The following is a 17,705-nucleotide window of genomic DNA, read 5'->3' as shown; positions in this document are numbered from 1 at the left end:
TGAGTAGAGTTGACTGATTTGAGATCAATTCCTCTCCTAGCGCGCTCAACCCTGATGGAAGGCGTTTCTGTCCAGATTTCCAGACCATATTCACGGCATACCGAGGTTCTTACAGCCTACTTGATTAATTGAATATCTTAAATGAATTTATTTAGAACAGCTCTGCATTTATCCGCTGTGTTGGTTATTGGACTGTAGAGTATGATAGCTTAACTGAGGAACTGTAGCATGTCAAAAAACAAAAAGAAAATTGCTATTATAGAAAAAAGGAGTACTAACTGTTCGTAATAATCCTTGGAATATAAATCTGAGACCAATTTCTCGATTGATATTAAACTAGCTCATTTTGTTAAAGTTTTTCTAGAAAATCCTTCTCAATGCGTGTGAATGAAATATATATTCGAATCTACCGCAGTCCTATCCATACTTTCAGTAGTCGAGGATGAACGATGTAAACACTACTGCAACCTTGAAAGTTTTTTTGTGATTTCTTAACTTTAAAATTTATTTTATGCATCTTAAAATACAGATCCCTGAAATCATTCATTGATAAATAATTAAAAGAAATTTTCTACTTTAATAACACAGGTCAACAACGTTTTGTTCTAGGAAAGTGTAGGGTCATTTTCGAAGTAATTTTTTGCGTAGAATCCGAATCCGGGGTTTAAATTGCTCTATCACGTCAGGGCTTTGAGATATCCTAACCTAAAAGTGCAAAAAACGCTGTTTTTGCCCATTTTTGAGGTTATGTAGCTACGCAGATTTTGCTCTTGATAAAAAAGTAAACATATTATTTTAAAGTATAACTGAATTTTTCGATATTCGACAATCCATTGAGATAACATGAGACGTGATACGGTCAATTACATAGTCGCACAAAAAACAAACATGGAGACTTCAAAATGCGATATCTCAGTGAAAAATTAAGATATTTGAGCAAACTCAACGGCATTTAAAAGAAGAAGACTTATAATTTAAAATACCACGTCTACTTTTTAATGAAGAGCAAAATCTTCGTAGCTACATAACCTCAAAAATAGGCAAAAACAGCGTTTTTTGCACTTTTAGGTTAGGATATCTCAAAGTTCTGACGTGATAGAGCAATTTAAACCCCGGATTCGGATTCTACGCAAAAAATTACTTCGGAAATGACACTACACTTTTATAGAACATTCCGAACCCATATTTTTGCTGACCTGTGTAATCATTTTTATTTTTCTACTTATTGTCGATACTAACCTCGGAATGGTACAAATAATCTAATTAGAAATCAAAATTTAAAAAGTCAATACAAAAAATATTTTTTGATGTACACCTTATATAAATTTTTAGGCCGATAGTCTTAGCTACTAATGGCTTAAGTATTGGGTATGGGAATAAGTTTCCGTCTTCGTAAAAGAGGTGGCACTGCTGATACTATTTTTGTGCTCGTTCTAGTAATACCTATACTGGTGATTTGAAGGTGTGTATGTGCGGTCTCGACCGCAGTAGTTGACATTCGTTTGAAGCGTAAAGATCCTGACGTCAAAAATGCCTACGTTCGTCCCGAAAAAACAGCATTTGCGGGAAGTCAAGCTTCATTATTAGCTTTTAAAGAAAAGTCCAGCTAAAACGTGTCGTATATTGATCAATATTTACTTACGGTAATCACGCTGGCGAAGGGGCACCGAAAAAATCAAATACCGTAGATGCCCAACTACAACAATTATTGGATGAAGGCGCATGTCGAACCCTTGATGATATGTCTAAAGAGTTGGATGTTGAAAGGTCAATCGTTGGTAAGTGCTTGCGCGCGATGCGAATGATCCAGAAAGCAGGTAATTGGGTGCCACATCAATTGAAAAAGAGGGATATCGAGAGGCATTTGGTAACGTGTGAGATGCTCTTTGAACGGCAGAAAAGAAAAGGTTTTCTGCACCGCATCATCACTGGCGATGAAAAATGGATCTATTGTGATCACTCTTAGAGTCGAAAATGTCGGGGGCGGCCAGGTCAACTAGGTCCATCGACTGCGAAAAAAACTATTTATGCTTCAAAGCTAATGTTGAAAGTTTGAATCGAGCTCTTAAAGAAAGAAAGAAAATCGGCTGGTATGGGATAGTAGACATGATAAACTGATTTTGCTGCATGACGACGCCTGGCCACACGTTGCTAAATCGGTCCCGAAATATTTAGAGGGACTGAATTGTGGAATATTGTCCCGCCCGCCGTATTCCCCAGACATTGCAACTTCAGACTACTATTTGTTCCGATTACCGATCAGCGTAGTCAGCCCTTATTGGAGAGCGGTTCACTTCTTACGAGAGCATTGCAAACTGGCTCAATAAATGGATCAGGTCAAAAGAACTCGAATTTTTCGTCAGAGGGATTCGTCTATGCCATTGGCACATACTTCACATAAAATCATGTATTATTTAATTGTTTAAATAATTCATAACTTTGGCTAAGAAAGGACAGAAACTTGGTCGCATATATATATATTATATATAAAAAAATAAATAATTGGCGCGTACACTTCTGTTAGGTGTTTGACCGAGCTCCTCCTCCTATTTGTGGTGTGCGTCCTGATGTTGTTCCACAAATGGAGGGACCTAAAGTTCAAGCCGACTCCGAACGGCAGATATTTTTATGAGGAGCTTTTTCATGGCAGAAATACACTCGGAGGTTTGCCATTGCCTGCCGAGGGGCGACCGCTATTAGAAAAATGTTTTTATTAATTTTGCTTTCACCGAGATTCGAACCAACGACCTCTCTGTGAATTCCGAATGGTTGTCACGCACCAACCCATTCGGCTACGGCGGCCGCCTATATATATATATATGCATATATATATAATTGGCGCGTACTCCCTTTTTGGGTGTTTGGCCGAGCTCCTCCTCCTATTTGTGGTGTGCATTTCGATGTTGTTCTACAAATGGAGGAACCTAAAATTTCAAGCCGACTCCGAACGGCAGATATTTTTTTTTATGAGGAGGTTTTTCATGGGACTCGGAGGTTTGCCATTGCCTGGCGAGGAGCGACCGCCAATAGAAAAGACTTTTTCTTAATTTTTGATCTTTCACCGAGATTCGAACCGACGCCCTCTCTCTGAATTCCGAATGGGCACGGCGGCCTTGGTCGCATATCCAATAATATAATATAATTATGAACAATTATGGTACGTTGCAAAAAGCACCAGTAGAAATAAAATAAAAATACGAGAAGAATCCTGCTTTCTTATGTATATCAAAACAGAAACAAATATACGAATTTGTACTTAAATTCACTGCGGATTTCACTTTCCTTTAACGGACTTTGTACCTATCCCACTTGGCTCCAATGTTGAGTAACTACATTTCCCTCAAACTTATCATACATCCATTCAACATATTAAGTACCAGCATTTTTGTTCTGCAACAATTTCATAGCCAAAGTTCGTGCAACTATTTATGGCATTGCCAAACATTTCCTTTACTTAGCTGTGCCTCCAATTAATCAATATTAGTTTATCTCCACGTTCAAATAGCTCCAGCTCATACCCTCCACAACTACTACTCATACGGGTATGCACAATGGCCAGCATACAACATTCTTTGCTGTGAGCTGCTTTAATAACCCGCATACATTTTTATTTTCTCTAAACTTTGTAGTAGAGTCTGGTTTTATACTTGTGGTTTATTTGCGTCATTAAAAAGAGACAGCAACAATATGTTTTTATGCACAAATAATCTTTATGGTAAACGAACGCCAAAACTTATAAATAGCGAAGCTCTATGTATCTACATATAAGAACATTTGTTTGTATGTATTCTTATACTCGTTAGTAAGTTACTCTAATTTAAGACTAATACTAAACTGGTCCAATAGGGGTGGCACTCCGTACTCAAAATTAAAATGCTATAAAGTACCTCCTCAGCAATCATAGCCCTTACTCAGCTTATGATGGTGCTACAGATGCAATAGTTCTGAGCTGCTCAGTGGAGTTCTTGTCTCTTTTCTTGCATACAAATGTTTTAATACATACTTGAGATACTACCTAACGGAAATATTTTGTTAAAAGAGATTATTTGAAATAAATGCTTTGCATATTATTAATTGGAGATAAGAATATACATATATGCCCTATGATCAGAAAGGGAATGTTTAAATAAAACAAAACAGAGTTAAATTTCAGGCGTATTTATTTTATCTCCTTCAAAATATGACCCATCTGAAGCAATACCCATGTGCCAACGTTTAACCCAGTTCTCCATGCACCCCTGGTAGGCCGTCGAAGGGATGGCCTTCAGCTCCTTCATTGCATTCTCTTCGATCTCCACTATCGGCTGAAATCTCCTTCCTCGAAGTGGTAACTTCCACTTGGGTAACAACAAGAAGTCACATGGGGCCATATCAGGTGAATACAATGTTTGTACGATAGTATTTACTTGCTGTTTAGTCAAATAATTGCAAACAGCACAATTTGGGTTCAGTGCGAGCGCTCGATATCATCATGCAAAATGCCAGAATTGTTGGCCCACATTTCCGGCCGTTTGGGACTGACAGCATCTCTCAAACGCTTCAAAACGGATAAATAGTGAAAGATGTGTGTCTTGCAGTGTTACCAACATAAGAAAAAAATATGGACCGGTTCCCACGCGCGTGGTTCGTTTAAATTAAACATTCCTGGTACTTTTTGATCATGGGGTATAATTGACGCTTACACCCTTTTTAGGTGTGCCTCCTGATGTTGTTACACAAATGCAGGGGCCTACAGTTTTAAGCCGACTCCAAACGGCAGATGGTTTTTTATGATGAGCCTATTCATGGTAGAAATATATTCGGAGGTTTGCCATTGTCTGCTGAGGGGCGACCGCTATTAGAAAAAAAACTTTTTCTTCATTATGGTGTTTCATGGAGATTCGATTGGTAGTAACGCTCCCTCCCATTCGGCTATGGCGGCCGCCATGGGGATAGAAATATGCAACCTTTATACAAAAGTTGACGGGTATGTACGAGGCGTATACTCATATACCTCGCATTTTCGTTTGGTTGATAGTCCGAAAAGTTTACTGAAAATTGTGTTGATACATTTTTTTAATCATATAAACTGCAAAAAGAATTTTTTTTAAATGAAATAAAAAAGTTATGAGGAAGAAACGCGAAAATAGCGTTGACGTGGTTTTGTGACCATTTGGTTAGACCTCGCATTGGGTACACCTCTAAATAAACTTAGGGTTTGAGTTCTGGAGTGAGTGAAATTGTCGTCACATTTTGGCCGTTGTGTGTCTACTTGATTTTGGTACCCTTTTCGATGAATATTTTTTTTCCATTTGGTACACCCAGGCCCGGCGAGAAAGGGGGGGGGGGGGGGGGGGGGGGGGGGGTGATCCGGTACTTTTTTCCCCGGACCCGGAGTTTTCAGAGGGGCCCGGACTCGAGAGTAATTCGAATTATATGAATTAGACATAATTTGAAGGGGCCCGCATCTCAAGTTTCCCCCGGGGTCCGAATACTCTCTCCACGGCCCTGGGTACACCCTTCGTCAATCGTAAACCATTTTGAGTAGCAAATATGAATCTCACAAAATAATAATGAATTTCTGTATTTTTGTCGAGTTCGGAATAAGTCGCTGCCAGTGTCAAAATAACGAATAATTAAAAAACGAGACCATTGAGGAGCAATTTTTAACGAGTTCTTTTCTTGTGTTTTTGGCAGTTTTGAATTTATTATACACATTTTATGCTCCAGATAGCAATAGTGCTTCTGACGCACATACTTACTAGGGAAGCCAATATTAGCAGAATACTTTTATCCCTAGATTTCGATATATTTTTTAAGTAGTCTTGAGATCTACTTTGGATCATAACTTTTGTAGTTTATGGCAACAAAAAAAAAATGTTTTTAAAATACTTCGATACTTAAGAGAAACCTATCATTGAGTGCTCATATGAAGGAGTGGAGTTTGAGATAGTACTTGGTATTCAAGAAAATTATCGATACTATGTACACGGCATTCAGATTTTTTTTTATAGGTGTTAGTCTGTAGATCGAATCGGAAGAGATTTCCTAGCATTGTTGACAGTCCCATACTCGCCACTCATTCCATAGCGTGGTACAGGCGGATTGCCTAATTTTCTTGGCCTCATCTTGGCTAGCATTTCAGCGGATCGGTGGAAGTCTTCATATTGTATCCCTTTGAGGCAAGTGTTTCTATTGAATTTATAATATAAAACTTTGCGCTGCCTGGTACCACAGCATGGATCAAATTGTTCGAATTCGCTGCTATTGATTGTAAGTAAGAGAAACTGCAATAGCTTTGAGAGTTTCACTGTTTATAAGGGCGCTTGGCCCTTGACATAATTTTGCTTACAGAGACAAATTACTGGGGAATACGTAAATTACGATAGATAGGTCAGTATCGCACAAATGGTGGAGGTTCATACTTGTACATACCTCCTTTATAAAAGCTCGTCATCTAGTTGATATTAATGAAAAATAATTCAGTCCTCGATGAGCTCTGCTTGCCAATCGTAAGTACATATATTAGGTGTATCTATATTCAAACAAACCATAATATTTCAAGTTTTATATGCAAAATATATAAATACCTATATCCTTTTCCATAAGTGGAGGGACCTTCCACATGTGAGGAGCTTTTTCATGGCAGAAATACTCTCGGAGGTTTGCCATTGTCTGTCGAGGTGCGACCGCCATTTTTTTATCAACTGATGATTCGTGCCTGGGGCTCCGAATCTATGGACTCCCTAATGGCAATCACGTATCAACGCACTCGGCTGCAGCAGCCGTACTGAAATAAGTACGTATATTAGGGTGCTCTATTCAAAACAAGTTGCAATTTTTTACCAGAATTATAAAATTTAGGCTAATTTAAGGCTTCGGCCAAAATATAATACTATACATACATATATCGGAAAAATACAGGGTGGGCCAAATAAGACCTACTAATGTTTAACACAAATAACTTTTGCAATAATAATTTATTTTGGTTAATTGTTTTTATACATTGAATATATTTTTTGGGAATTATGTATGAAATATTACATCAGACAAACGTCCACCATTTTTCTCGATACAAAGATTGGCTCTTTCTAACGCATTTTCCATTACACCACATAATGTTTCTGGTTGAAGGCTCAGTATTTCGTCTCGAATATTTTGCTTCAGCTGTCTAATAGTCTCCGGTTTATTAAGATACACTTTGTCTTTTAAATATCCCCATAAAAAGAAGTCGGGCGCAGTCAAATCTGGCAAACGAGGTGGCCAAGGGAAATCTGAATTTTTGGAAATCAGACGTTCGCCAAAAATTTCACGCAACAGGTTCATAGTTTGCTTAGCAGTATGCGGAGTTGCTCCATCTTGTTGAAACCACAAATTAGGATACTGCTCCGCCATTGACCGCAAAAAGTTTTCAATGAATGCTCTGTAAGAAGCTCCTGAAATCGATTCCGGCGTTTCATCCTCATTTTCGAAGAAATATGGACCGATAACCCTCGTGGCGATGACACCACACCATACAGTACATTTAGATGGGTACAACTGATGTTGGTGTGTTGCCCTTGGTTTTTTAGAGCCCTACAATCTACAGTTTCGTTTGTTGACATAAACATTTAAATGCAAATGCGCTTCATCCGACATCAAAACATTATTGAAAAAATCAATTTGTTTGGCTAATTGTGTAAGAATAGAAAAACTTGATAATTTTAACGCGTTGTGTTGTACTGTAGGGTTCCATAATAAATTTCCAACAATTCAATTATAACCTACAAAAAGAGAAAAATAAATATGTCAAAAAACAAAAAAGTTATTTGTGCTTAACATTAGTAGGTCTTATTTGGCCCACCCTGTGTAAAGACTTACGTGAGGTGGACCGAGTTGAAAATACCCAAAAAAATTGAGTTTCTATGAACAAATTTTTTTTTTAAATCACCTCTGATTTATAGTTAAAAAGATATGCAGCCGCCGTAGCCGAATGTTTTGGTGCGTGCCTACCATTGGGAATTCAGAGAGACCGTAGGTTCGAATCTCATAAACCACAAAAATTAAGTAACAGTGTTTTCTAACAGCGGTCGCCCCTCTACAAACAATGGCAAACCTCCTCCAAAAAAAAGCTCCTCATAAAAAAATATCTGCTGTTCGGTCCCGTAGGTCCCTCCATTTGTAGAACAACATCAAGACTCCCGCCACAAATAGAAGGAGGAGCTCGGCTAAACACCCAAAAAGGATGTACGCGTAAATTATATGTATATGTATAAGAAGATTTCCGCCCCATAAAATATTTTTAACATTATTCAAAAACAAAATTGGATGATTAATTTTGCCCCACCTTGTACTTTCCAATCGGTCTAGCTCTCGTTAACCTTAATAATATAGTTTTCCGAAATGCTTTGAAATCAATATAATTTTTTTTATTTAGTAAAAAAGTTATTTAAAAACAAAATTGGATGATTAATTTTGCGCCATCTTGGCCGAAATACTTTGGCGGAAGTTTGAAAAGATAATAAGTTTTATAATTGCATTGGAAAAAGCATACCAATTTTTTTCCTATCGAGAGTAATGCGCTATGACATATACGAGTATGTTGGTTTTTTGCTTAGTAGGCAACTATTCTTGCCAATCAACTCGTTGTTGTATTAACCGAAGTTCATTTGACATACGCCTTGACATTTTACCAATTGTACTATTATTGTTATAAATGCATCTATTTGGATAATATTTTTCCACTCCCTGGAGAATTGTTTTCTCTGAGTGTAGAACTCATCGGTTTTTTTGTTTGACGACCTGTCTGCTTGTGAGGCTGACACACCTCTTAGCCGTCGCCATCTTTGCTACTAATGATTTGTTTACTTTTCTAATTTACTTCTTCACTACAATGCGTACTTTGGCTTATTGCAGATATTGTGAACTTTTGTGTACACTGCATGCCACATTGACATCTACATGCAAAAGTATGTATGTACGTGACAGTATATTTGTATTTATGTACTTTACGTGCCAAAGAAGATTTTATAATTTGTATTTGCTGATGGATACACATGTTTTGTGTAAAGGGTTGGAAGGCTTACGACTAAAAATTAAAAAAGAGACGCTCAGAAATGTACAGTCTAAAATATTCTTGAGTTTTGAAGGAAAAAAGGTTATTTTAAATAGTAAATCAATAACACCTAATAAATATAATAATAGCCTAATATATTACTTATACGACCTGTGGTACTATCAGCCCAGTTGCTTAAACGGATATATTCTTGTCGAATTTCATTTCGACGGTATTTATAGTTACAGCGACTTAGGTAGATGCCCTCATAACTAATTTTTCAGTAATATGAGCTAAATTTTATTTTAACTCGCCAAGCGACGCTGAGGTGAATATCTTTCGAAGCAAAATTCTTGCGCTCCAATTTTTCTGATATGTGTCATACCTATATATATTAATTGCCTGAGACTAATAGAAATTATAAATCAAGGTATATGAGAACCACAAGAACTTTTGTAAAAATTAGCAAATGGACAACTATTGGACCGCAAACTTCACATTGCCGTCTATGAGCCAATTATGCAGGAAATTTTTTATGCTGACTTTTTTCAAGTCCCATTTTGTCGTGGATTCAGAATGATTGAATGACTATAATTTTTGTGTTGATCCGCCAAAACTTTAGGCTTTGGCTCGCTGTCGTTAGAGAGCATTTCCTCTTTACAATCTTCTGTGAATAGAGGCATTTATGGGTTATCTTATTTTTAACTTAAAAACTGTAGTTATTCACTTTGTTCACCATTAAGCTATGTCTATTATAAAGGTTGTCAAAAAAGTCTTGTCTTTGCAAGCGCGTAATTCTAGTTGTATTCGTCGCTTCGGTTCACGCTAGAGCTTTTTGGAAAGCTCTTTTCACGTGCTAACACGTGTTTGATTAATTGTTGTTTGCTTTTAGTCGTTCGTGAGTTATAGCGTCGCAAACATGGAGCAAAATAAAGAGAAAATACGGCATATTTTACAGTACTACTACGATAAAGGCAAAAATGCATCTCATGCTGCCAATAAAATTTGTGCAGTTTATGGACCCGATACAGTTTCCATTTCCACCGCACAACGATGGTTTCAACGTTTTCGTTCTGGTGCAGAGGTGATCGAAGATGCGCCACGGTCCGGAAGGCCTGTCGTCAAAAATTGCGATAAAATCGCTGAATTGATCGAAAGAGACCGGCATAGTAGCAGTCGTAGCATCGGCCAAGAGCTGGGCATGAGTCATCAAACCGTTATAAACCATTTGAAGAAGCTTGGATTCAAAAATAAGCTCGATGTATGGCTGCCACACGACTTGACGCAAAAAAACATTTTTGCCCGTATGGATGCATGCGAATCGCTTCTGAATCGCAACAAAATCGACCCGTTTTTGAAGCGGATGGCGACTGGCGACGAAAAGTGGGTCACTTACGACAACGTGAAGCGCAAATGGTCGTGGTCGAAAAGCGGTGAAGCTGCCCAGACGGTGGCCAAGCCTGGATTGACGGCCAGGAAGGTTCTTCTGTGTGTTTAGTGGGATTGGCAGGGAATTATCCACTATGAGCTGCTCCCCTATGGCCAAACGCTCAATTCGGACCTATACTGCACTCATACAGAAGAGGCCATCTTTGATCAACAGAGGCCGAATTGTCTTCCATCAGGACAACGCCAGGCCAAACACATCTTTGGTGACGCGCCAGAAGCTCCGGGAGCTCGGATGGGAGGTTATTTTGCATCCACCGTATAGTCCGGATCTCGCACCAAGTGATTACCACCTATTTCTGTCCATGGCGAACGAGCTTGGTAGTCGGAAGTTGTCCACAAGAGAGTCCTGTGAAAATTGGCTCTCCGAGTTTTTTGACAATAGGGAAGCGAGCTTCTATAAGAGGGGCATTATGAAGTTGGCATCTCGTTGGGAACTCGTCATCGAACAAAACGGCGCATATTTGACTTAAATCGCATTATTATAACCAATTTTATGAACAATTGAAAATTCAATAAAAATACCGCAAGACTTTTTTGATATTTCACTATCTACCCGTGTTTTAATTAATTGACCCGTGTAATTTAATTGACGCTGGAAGCTGGCGCGCATCACTCCAATCTTCAAATCTAGTAGCACTAAAGCGCTGTTTTGATACCATTATGAGACCTCCAACAGGCAAATATCTACAGCCAGGCAGTGCTATTGATGTACAGGGCTGCCCATATTCGACGGACCCGATGGATTTCGATGACTCTTAGGGCCCATTCCAATCGACGTGGCTTGTCCGCAGGCAACAATCTTTGCGTCAATTGAATCTTATACGGGAATAAATGCAAATCAATGCGTATAATTCGTTGTAAAGTGGTCCGAGCAATGCCCAACTGCTGAAAACGGCGATTTTGTGATGTTCTTGGCGACGCCTTGGTCGGTTTTGATTTGGCCTCTTTGGATTAGAAAGAGCATCACCAGTCGAGAACCTTTCGTACAAACGTTTTATGGTGTTCTTAGAAGGCGCACTTTTCACATTATTTAATTGTTTATACGCACGTTGAAATTTCACAACTGACTTCTTTTGTTGAATGTAAATTTCAACAATTTGGCAGCGCTCGCGTGGCGTGTAGTGTTCCATGGTAAAAATCTGCTTGAACTGACGCTTCCATTAACTGACGCGGTATGTCATTAAGCAATCTGACGTCTCTGTCAAAAGATACAGGGTTGCCAGATGGGTCCGTCGAATATTGGCAACCTGTTAGTGGAGAAGTTTGATAGGATTTAGGTTGGCACGCTGCTACAGGCTGTCGCAAAAAGGAAACAGCAGTGACCTTAGTCGTGTACCTGTCAATAAAAGGATTAATTGATCCTTGTTGGCATGGGTTTTTTACGGGACTATCTATTCTTATAAATTTAGCTGTTTTTTTCTTAGTTTTGTGTTTCTGAGTTTAGGAGAAGATCTCAAATTCACACCACATACATTGATATTTCGAGAGCGTTCGACACTGTCTCGCAGAAAAATACTCCTCCGGAAACTTAGAAATCTGCACTTCCACTTGAGTTTCCTATTATGGCTGATATCAAGCCTGTCAAGTAGAATCTGAATTGTGGAAATTGGGAATACTAAATCTTATACATTTGCTCCAACTCCTGGAGTAAAGCAAGACCTGAATACTGCGAATGATTGAGTTCTGCAAAACCAACTATGTCTTAATACTAGTAAGTGTTATCACATGAAGTTTTCGAAGTCCATGAATACCTCAGTCAATGGAGTTCGTGATCTAGTGTTATTTTCGGCTCACCTTTTACTTGCGCTATCCATATCAACTCTATACTACACTGTGCTAGTGATTTTAAAGACTCGTACACTAGAAACATCTTATATAATGATTTAGTCCGTTCGAAATTGGAGTATGTGTCTGTCACCTAAAATCCAATGTATTCCTCTCATTCTCTTAGGTTTGAAAGAGTTCAACGCAAGTTTGTAAGTTTTACTCTTCAACCTCTTCACTTCAATAGCCCCTTTCCCCCTAAAAGTGCTATCAATATTTTATCACTTGAGAGCAGGCGATTTAGTCAAAGCTTAATTAAGTTTCAATGTTTCTAATAGCTCGACTTTCTTTGTTATACTGTGCGTGCTTTGCATTTCACTGATTAGTTTCTATCCTATAAAAGTTGGTGCTGGTTAGGATAAACAACGGTATACCAAAAGCATGGTGCAACAGTTATCTGGTACCGTTTTATAAGAATAAGGATGATGCCAGACAATGTAACAACTATCGTGGTATAAAACTTATGTCTCATACTATGGAAATATGGCAAAGAGTAATTTTCAACCGTATCAAAGGAGTGGCGCATGTCAGTGCAAATCAGTTTGGATTTGTAAGCGGCAAGTCTCCATTCACATCTTGCGACATCAGGTAAAAAAATATCGTGTGCAACGTAAGAATCTTCATGTCATATTTATAGACCTGGAAGCGCGTTCGATCGAGTTTAAAGAGATCTAGTGTGAAAGGAACTTAGAGAAAACCCCTATGTTGTGAAGGATATGTGCTTACATGCGACATTATAAGTCTTATAGCAAATAAGTGGTTTATCAGAGAAGTTTTCCATAAACGTAGGGGCACATCAGGATTCGGCCCTTATTCCTTATTCTCAATTGTTTATGGATACTCTAACACGCAAACTACTAGATGCATTGCCTTGGACACTGTTGTATGCCGATGATATCTTCTGAGTATGCTGATGCTTTACAAAATAAATTGTCACAGTAGGCTGAAGTCTTGAAAACAAATGGTTTTCGCTTAAGCAGATAGAAAACAAAGCACATCACTTTCGCTTTTTATGATAATGACCAGATTCCTAAATTTCATATCGATGTTCAAACGATAACCACAACTGAGAGTTTCAAATATCTTGGCTCCATAGGAAGCGATGATTGCTCACTAGACCGCGAAGTGACGAACCTCATACAAACCGGCTGGCAAAGTTGGTGCGCAATCTCCGGAGTCTTGTGTGACAAAAAGATGCGAAAAAAGTTAAAAGGAAAATTTTATAAAGCTATAGTTAGACCTGCCATAATGAATGCCTCAGAATGCTGACCGCTGTCTGCTAAACAGGAGCAACGAATCCATATGCCGAAGATGAGAATGGTGCGATGCCCATCGGGCGCGTCACAAAACTGGATAAGATAAGAAATAAACACATCAGAGGCAGCTGTTATGTGGCTCCAATAACAAAGAAATGAAGAGAAAATCGTTTGCGCTGGTATCGGTACATTATGAAAAGCCCGGAACTACATGCAACAAAGAAATTGGTAGCACAGGCGCTATCATCAATGGGACATGGACGACCTTTCAAGTCCTGGCTAAAGACTATTAAAAACGAAATCCAGCGAAGCAAAGGCAGCGAAAGGACAACCCAGGAAAGAATAACCTGGAGATAACGTATGAGGAGGGCGGACCCCCTAAGAGATCAGAAGGAGTCCTCAGTGAAGCTTACGAAATCAAAAATATGATTGAGGATGGTTAGAACTAATTATGCTTCCACTGTTCAGATTTATGACTTCAATTTGTCTTCCACAAAGTGCTACTTCAAAAATTTACTAAATGAATTGCTTAACTAGATTCTAAATATTCTCTAATATGCTTTCTCTGTAAAGTGTAAGAAATGTTACATTTTCTTCATCAACATGACATAAGTAAATTAGAAGTTGAAATAATTTTTGACTGAATTGTTTAGTATTATATTGTTTATTTATTTATTTATTTATTTTGCTGATTATGTTTCTCGGCGCGATATGGCCCATCTGCTTCCTCAGAGCAGTTCTATCCGCGAGCCATCTGTCACAACTAAAAAACGTGTGTTTAGCGTCATCGCTCGGCCCTTCGCCGTATACTCGTATGCACTTGGAATCGTTTACCTTACCCCTGCGGTAAAGGTGTCTCCGCAAGTATCCGTGGCCCGAGATGAATTGAGTTTAGAAGTAGTCCACTTCCCCGAAGTTCCTTTGTCCCACCGGCTTTGCCACCTCAGCATGATTTGGCTTTTCCATTCCGTGACGCTAGTGTTACTTCTTTAAGTCCCACGCATCTTTTCCTTCCCGGGCCATGAGGTCGACATGTATCTCCCCGCTGATCACAAAAACTGCAACGCCAGATATACGGCTCCTCCTATTTGTGGTGTGCGTCGTTATGTTATTTCACAAATGGAGGGACCTACACTTAATTTTTGCTGTTTCATGCACGGAGATTCGGTCTTACACACTTCCGAATGGTAGTTACGCACCAACTCATTAGACTACGGCGTAAATCTTAATATTTTTCCGAAATATTTCATCGAAAGTCTTAAAATAAAATAAGTTTTATAATTTCGGTGGAAAAGTTGCAGCTTTTTTGATGAGACTATCGCAGGCGATAGAACGATGAGCTGTATGAGCTCACAGCGAAGCGAATAAAGGTCCAGGGGCTACGTTGGCTGGGTCATGTCGTTCGAATGGATACAAACGCTCCGGCTCTGAAAGTATTCGATGCGGTACCAGTGTTAGTAGCAGAGGAAGAGGAAGGCTCCTCTGCGTTGGAAAGATCAGGTGAAGAAGGACTTGGCTACACTTGGTGTGTTCCACTGTCGCCGGTTAGCACGAGAAAGAAACGACTGGCGCGCTTTGTTAAACTCGGCCAAAATCGCGTAAGTGGTGAATCGCGCCAATTAAGAAGAAGAAGATATATTTACCATATATATATATGTATATATAAAATATGTATATATGTAAGTGTGTAACATTATTTATGCTAGTTTCAAATTGAAAATAAATTGATTTGAAATTCACATGCGCTTTTTGCAGTCATCTCGAATTTTTGCATCATTTAAAGATTAATGCACGCCATTCCTTGCGTGACATAACAGCGGTAGAAATGATACTGAAATTTCTCAAGCTGCGGTTTTTCTTCTTCCTCGGTTATGCCTAAAGAAATTTATGAAAAAATCGCTGAATGAGAGTAATTTTTTAAATTTACTTTGCGCTTGCGTTGATTTTTTCACTGCTACGCTGGAATTTTGGTGTCTCACCCGAAACGTGAGTGCCAATTCACACAATTCTCTGCTGCTGAAAATAACATACAACGAGAGAAGTATTTTTTCTGTATTAGACTAGGAGAAGTTGAAGTTGTTTTTGGCTTGTAGTTGTAGTCTTTCATTCAAGTTAACGAGTAACTATTTATGTGTTTGTGTACTCTTATACATTTTTGATTTTAGCCACCTGTGTGACCTTACTTTTGTGAGACGAGTTTGGTGTTTTCTTTATACCTTAACTCCACCGCCTCTCACTCTGCTTTGTATTGCTGTCTGACTGTTGACTGCTGACTGCTGCCCTCGAAGCTTTTTGATATTTGTTTTTTTTTAACATGCGAAAATCTTGTCATAGGTCCGGAATTGGTGTGTTTTATTCAAAGTCTAAGTTAAAATATGCTGGTGTATAAAACCAAGCACATTCAAGGAGCACATAAAAATTGATATGTTTGTATGTAAGGCATTTGTGCTTATGCCCTCTGCTGTGTGATTTGGTGCTGTATTAATTAACTGGTAATTAGTTTGATTTAAGCTAAAACGGAATGCAATGCTTGTAGTTTTTAGCAGGAAGATTAATTAGATCTCTGTGGAATGGTTTAATAAATGCTTTTGGATTTTGGTTAGAAAACTTTTACGGCAGCATCACTTAGAATCTGGGACTCTATTACTTTAAAGAGCTAATGCATTCAATCTAGCTATGTTTGTAAAGATTAAATAAAATTATATAAATGATTTATTAGCCGTGACTGATTTAATTTCAATAATTTAATGCAGTGATGAATACCTCACAGAAATAAGTATATGTGCAAAGTTTTTTATACCGATATCTTTCTTGATAACGGTACATTTTTGTTTGGTATGTCAAAGTCTGTATTTGCAATTCAACTTAACTATTCGCTTGCAAAATTCTTCTTTAGTCATTATTCTAAGTACCGTTATTACAAATTTGTGTTGCGAGATTTGGTTTTCATACGAAATAACTATGTGAGCAATCAGCGATCAGTATTGATTTGGTAAGCCTAGAGAGCAAGTTATCAAACAATTTTGTGTTGTTTGCATTGGTATCATAAAGAAAAATGTAAGCAAAATAGATTACTTCTTTTGAATAAAGAATAATTGAATTATTGATGGGTTAATCTGTAGAATGCCACGTGGAAGACATTTATCTGATGAAGAGCGTGGTCTCATTAAAGGGCTAAGCGAAAGTGGCAAAAGTATTCATGAAATTACTGCTAAAGTAAATCGGCATAGGAATACCTTTAGCAACTTTCTTAAAAATCCAGAAACATATGGTCAACTCAAGCGAAGCGGCAGGCCAGCTAACATCGAGAGCAGATGAACGAGAAATTCGTCGCCTGGCTGCGCAAAAGGAAATGTCTTGGAAGTAAATTAAACACCATTTAAGTCTTAAGGTCACCGATAGACGAATACATCTAATTTTGGTCGAGGACGCAACACTTAAATATTGTTTGGAGGGCCGGTACCAAGACTATTAGCGCGCGACATTAAGGCTCGGTTGACATTTGCCGAAGAATATAAATTTTGGACTAACGAATTCCCAAACGTTGTATTTTCGGACGAAAAAAAGTTCAACTTAGATAGTCCAGATGGTTGCCAAAAATATTGGCGTGACTTTAGTCAACCACGGCAAACGCGTCATAAGCGGAACCACGGTGACGGGTCTTTGATGATTTGGGCCGCTTTCGGTCATGGTGGAAAGTCTCCATTTGTCTTATTCCGACAAGAACCAACGCAGAATTCTATGTTGAAATATTAGAGGATGTTCTCATTGAATTTGCGGGAAACATATATGGAGACGACTGGGTGTTCAAGCAAGGCAACGCCCCAATCCATACGGCTCGTTTAACTAAGGCCTTCCTATCAGTTCTGGATTGGCCAGCACTAAGTTCCGATTTAAATCCAATTGAGGACCTCTGGGGAATATTGTCGGCCCGTATTTATAAAAATGGTCGGCAGCGTGAGACAATCAAAGACCTTAAAGGTGCTTTAGTGGAAGAGTGGGATAAGATAAGTGATTCCACTCTTTAAAACTTGGCAGACTCTATGCCTAAACGTATAAATGTTGTCCCCTCTCAAAATGGAGAACATATTAATTATTAGAAAATCGAAAGTTACAGAAACGTTGTAAAAAATTATAAAGAAGGCCGATGCACATACACCTAT

The sequence above is a fragment of the Anastrepha ludens genome, chromosome 5 (genome assembly GCF_028408465.1).
Source record: "Anastrepha ludens isolate Willacy chromosome 5, idAnaLude1.1, whole genome shotgun sequence".
NCBI lineage: Eukaryota > Metazoa > Arthropoda > Insecta > Diptera > Tephritidae > Anastrepha > Anastrepha ludens.
Note: the sequence above shows the minus strand (reverse complement) of the source record.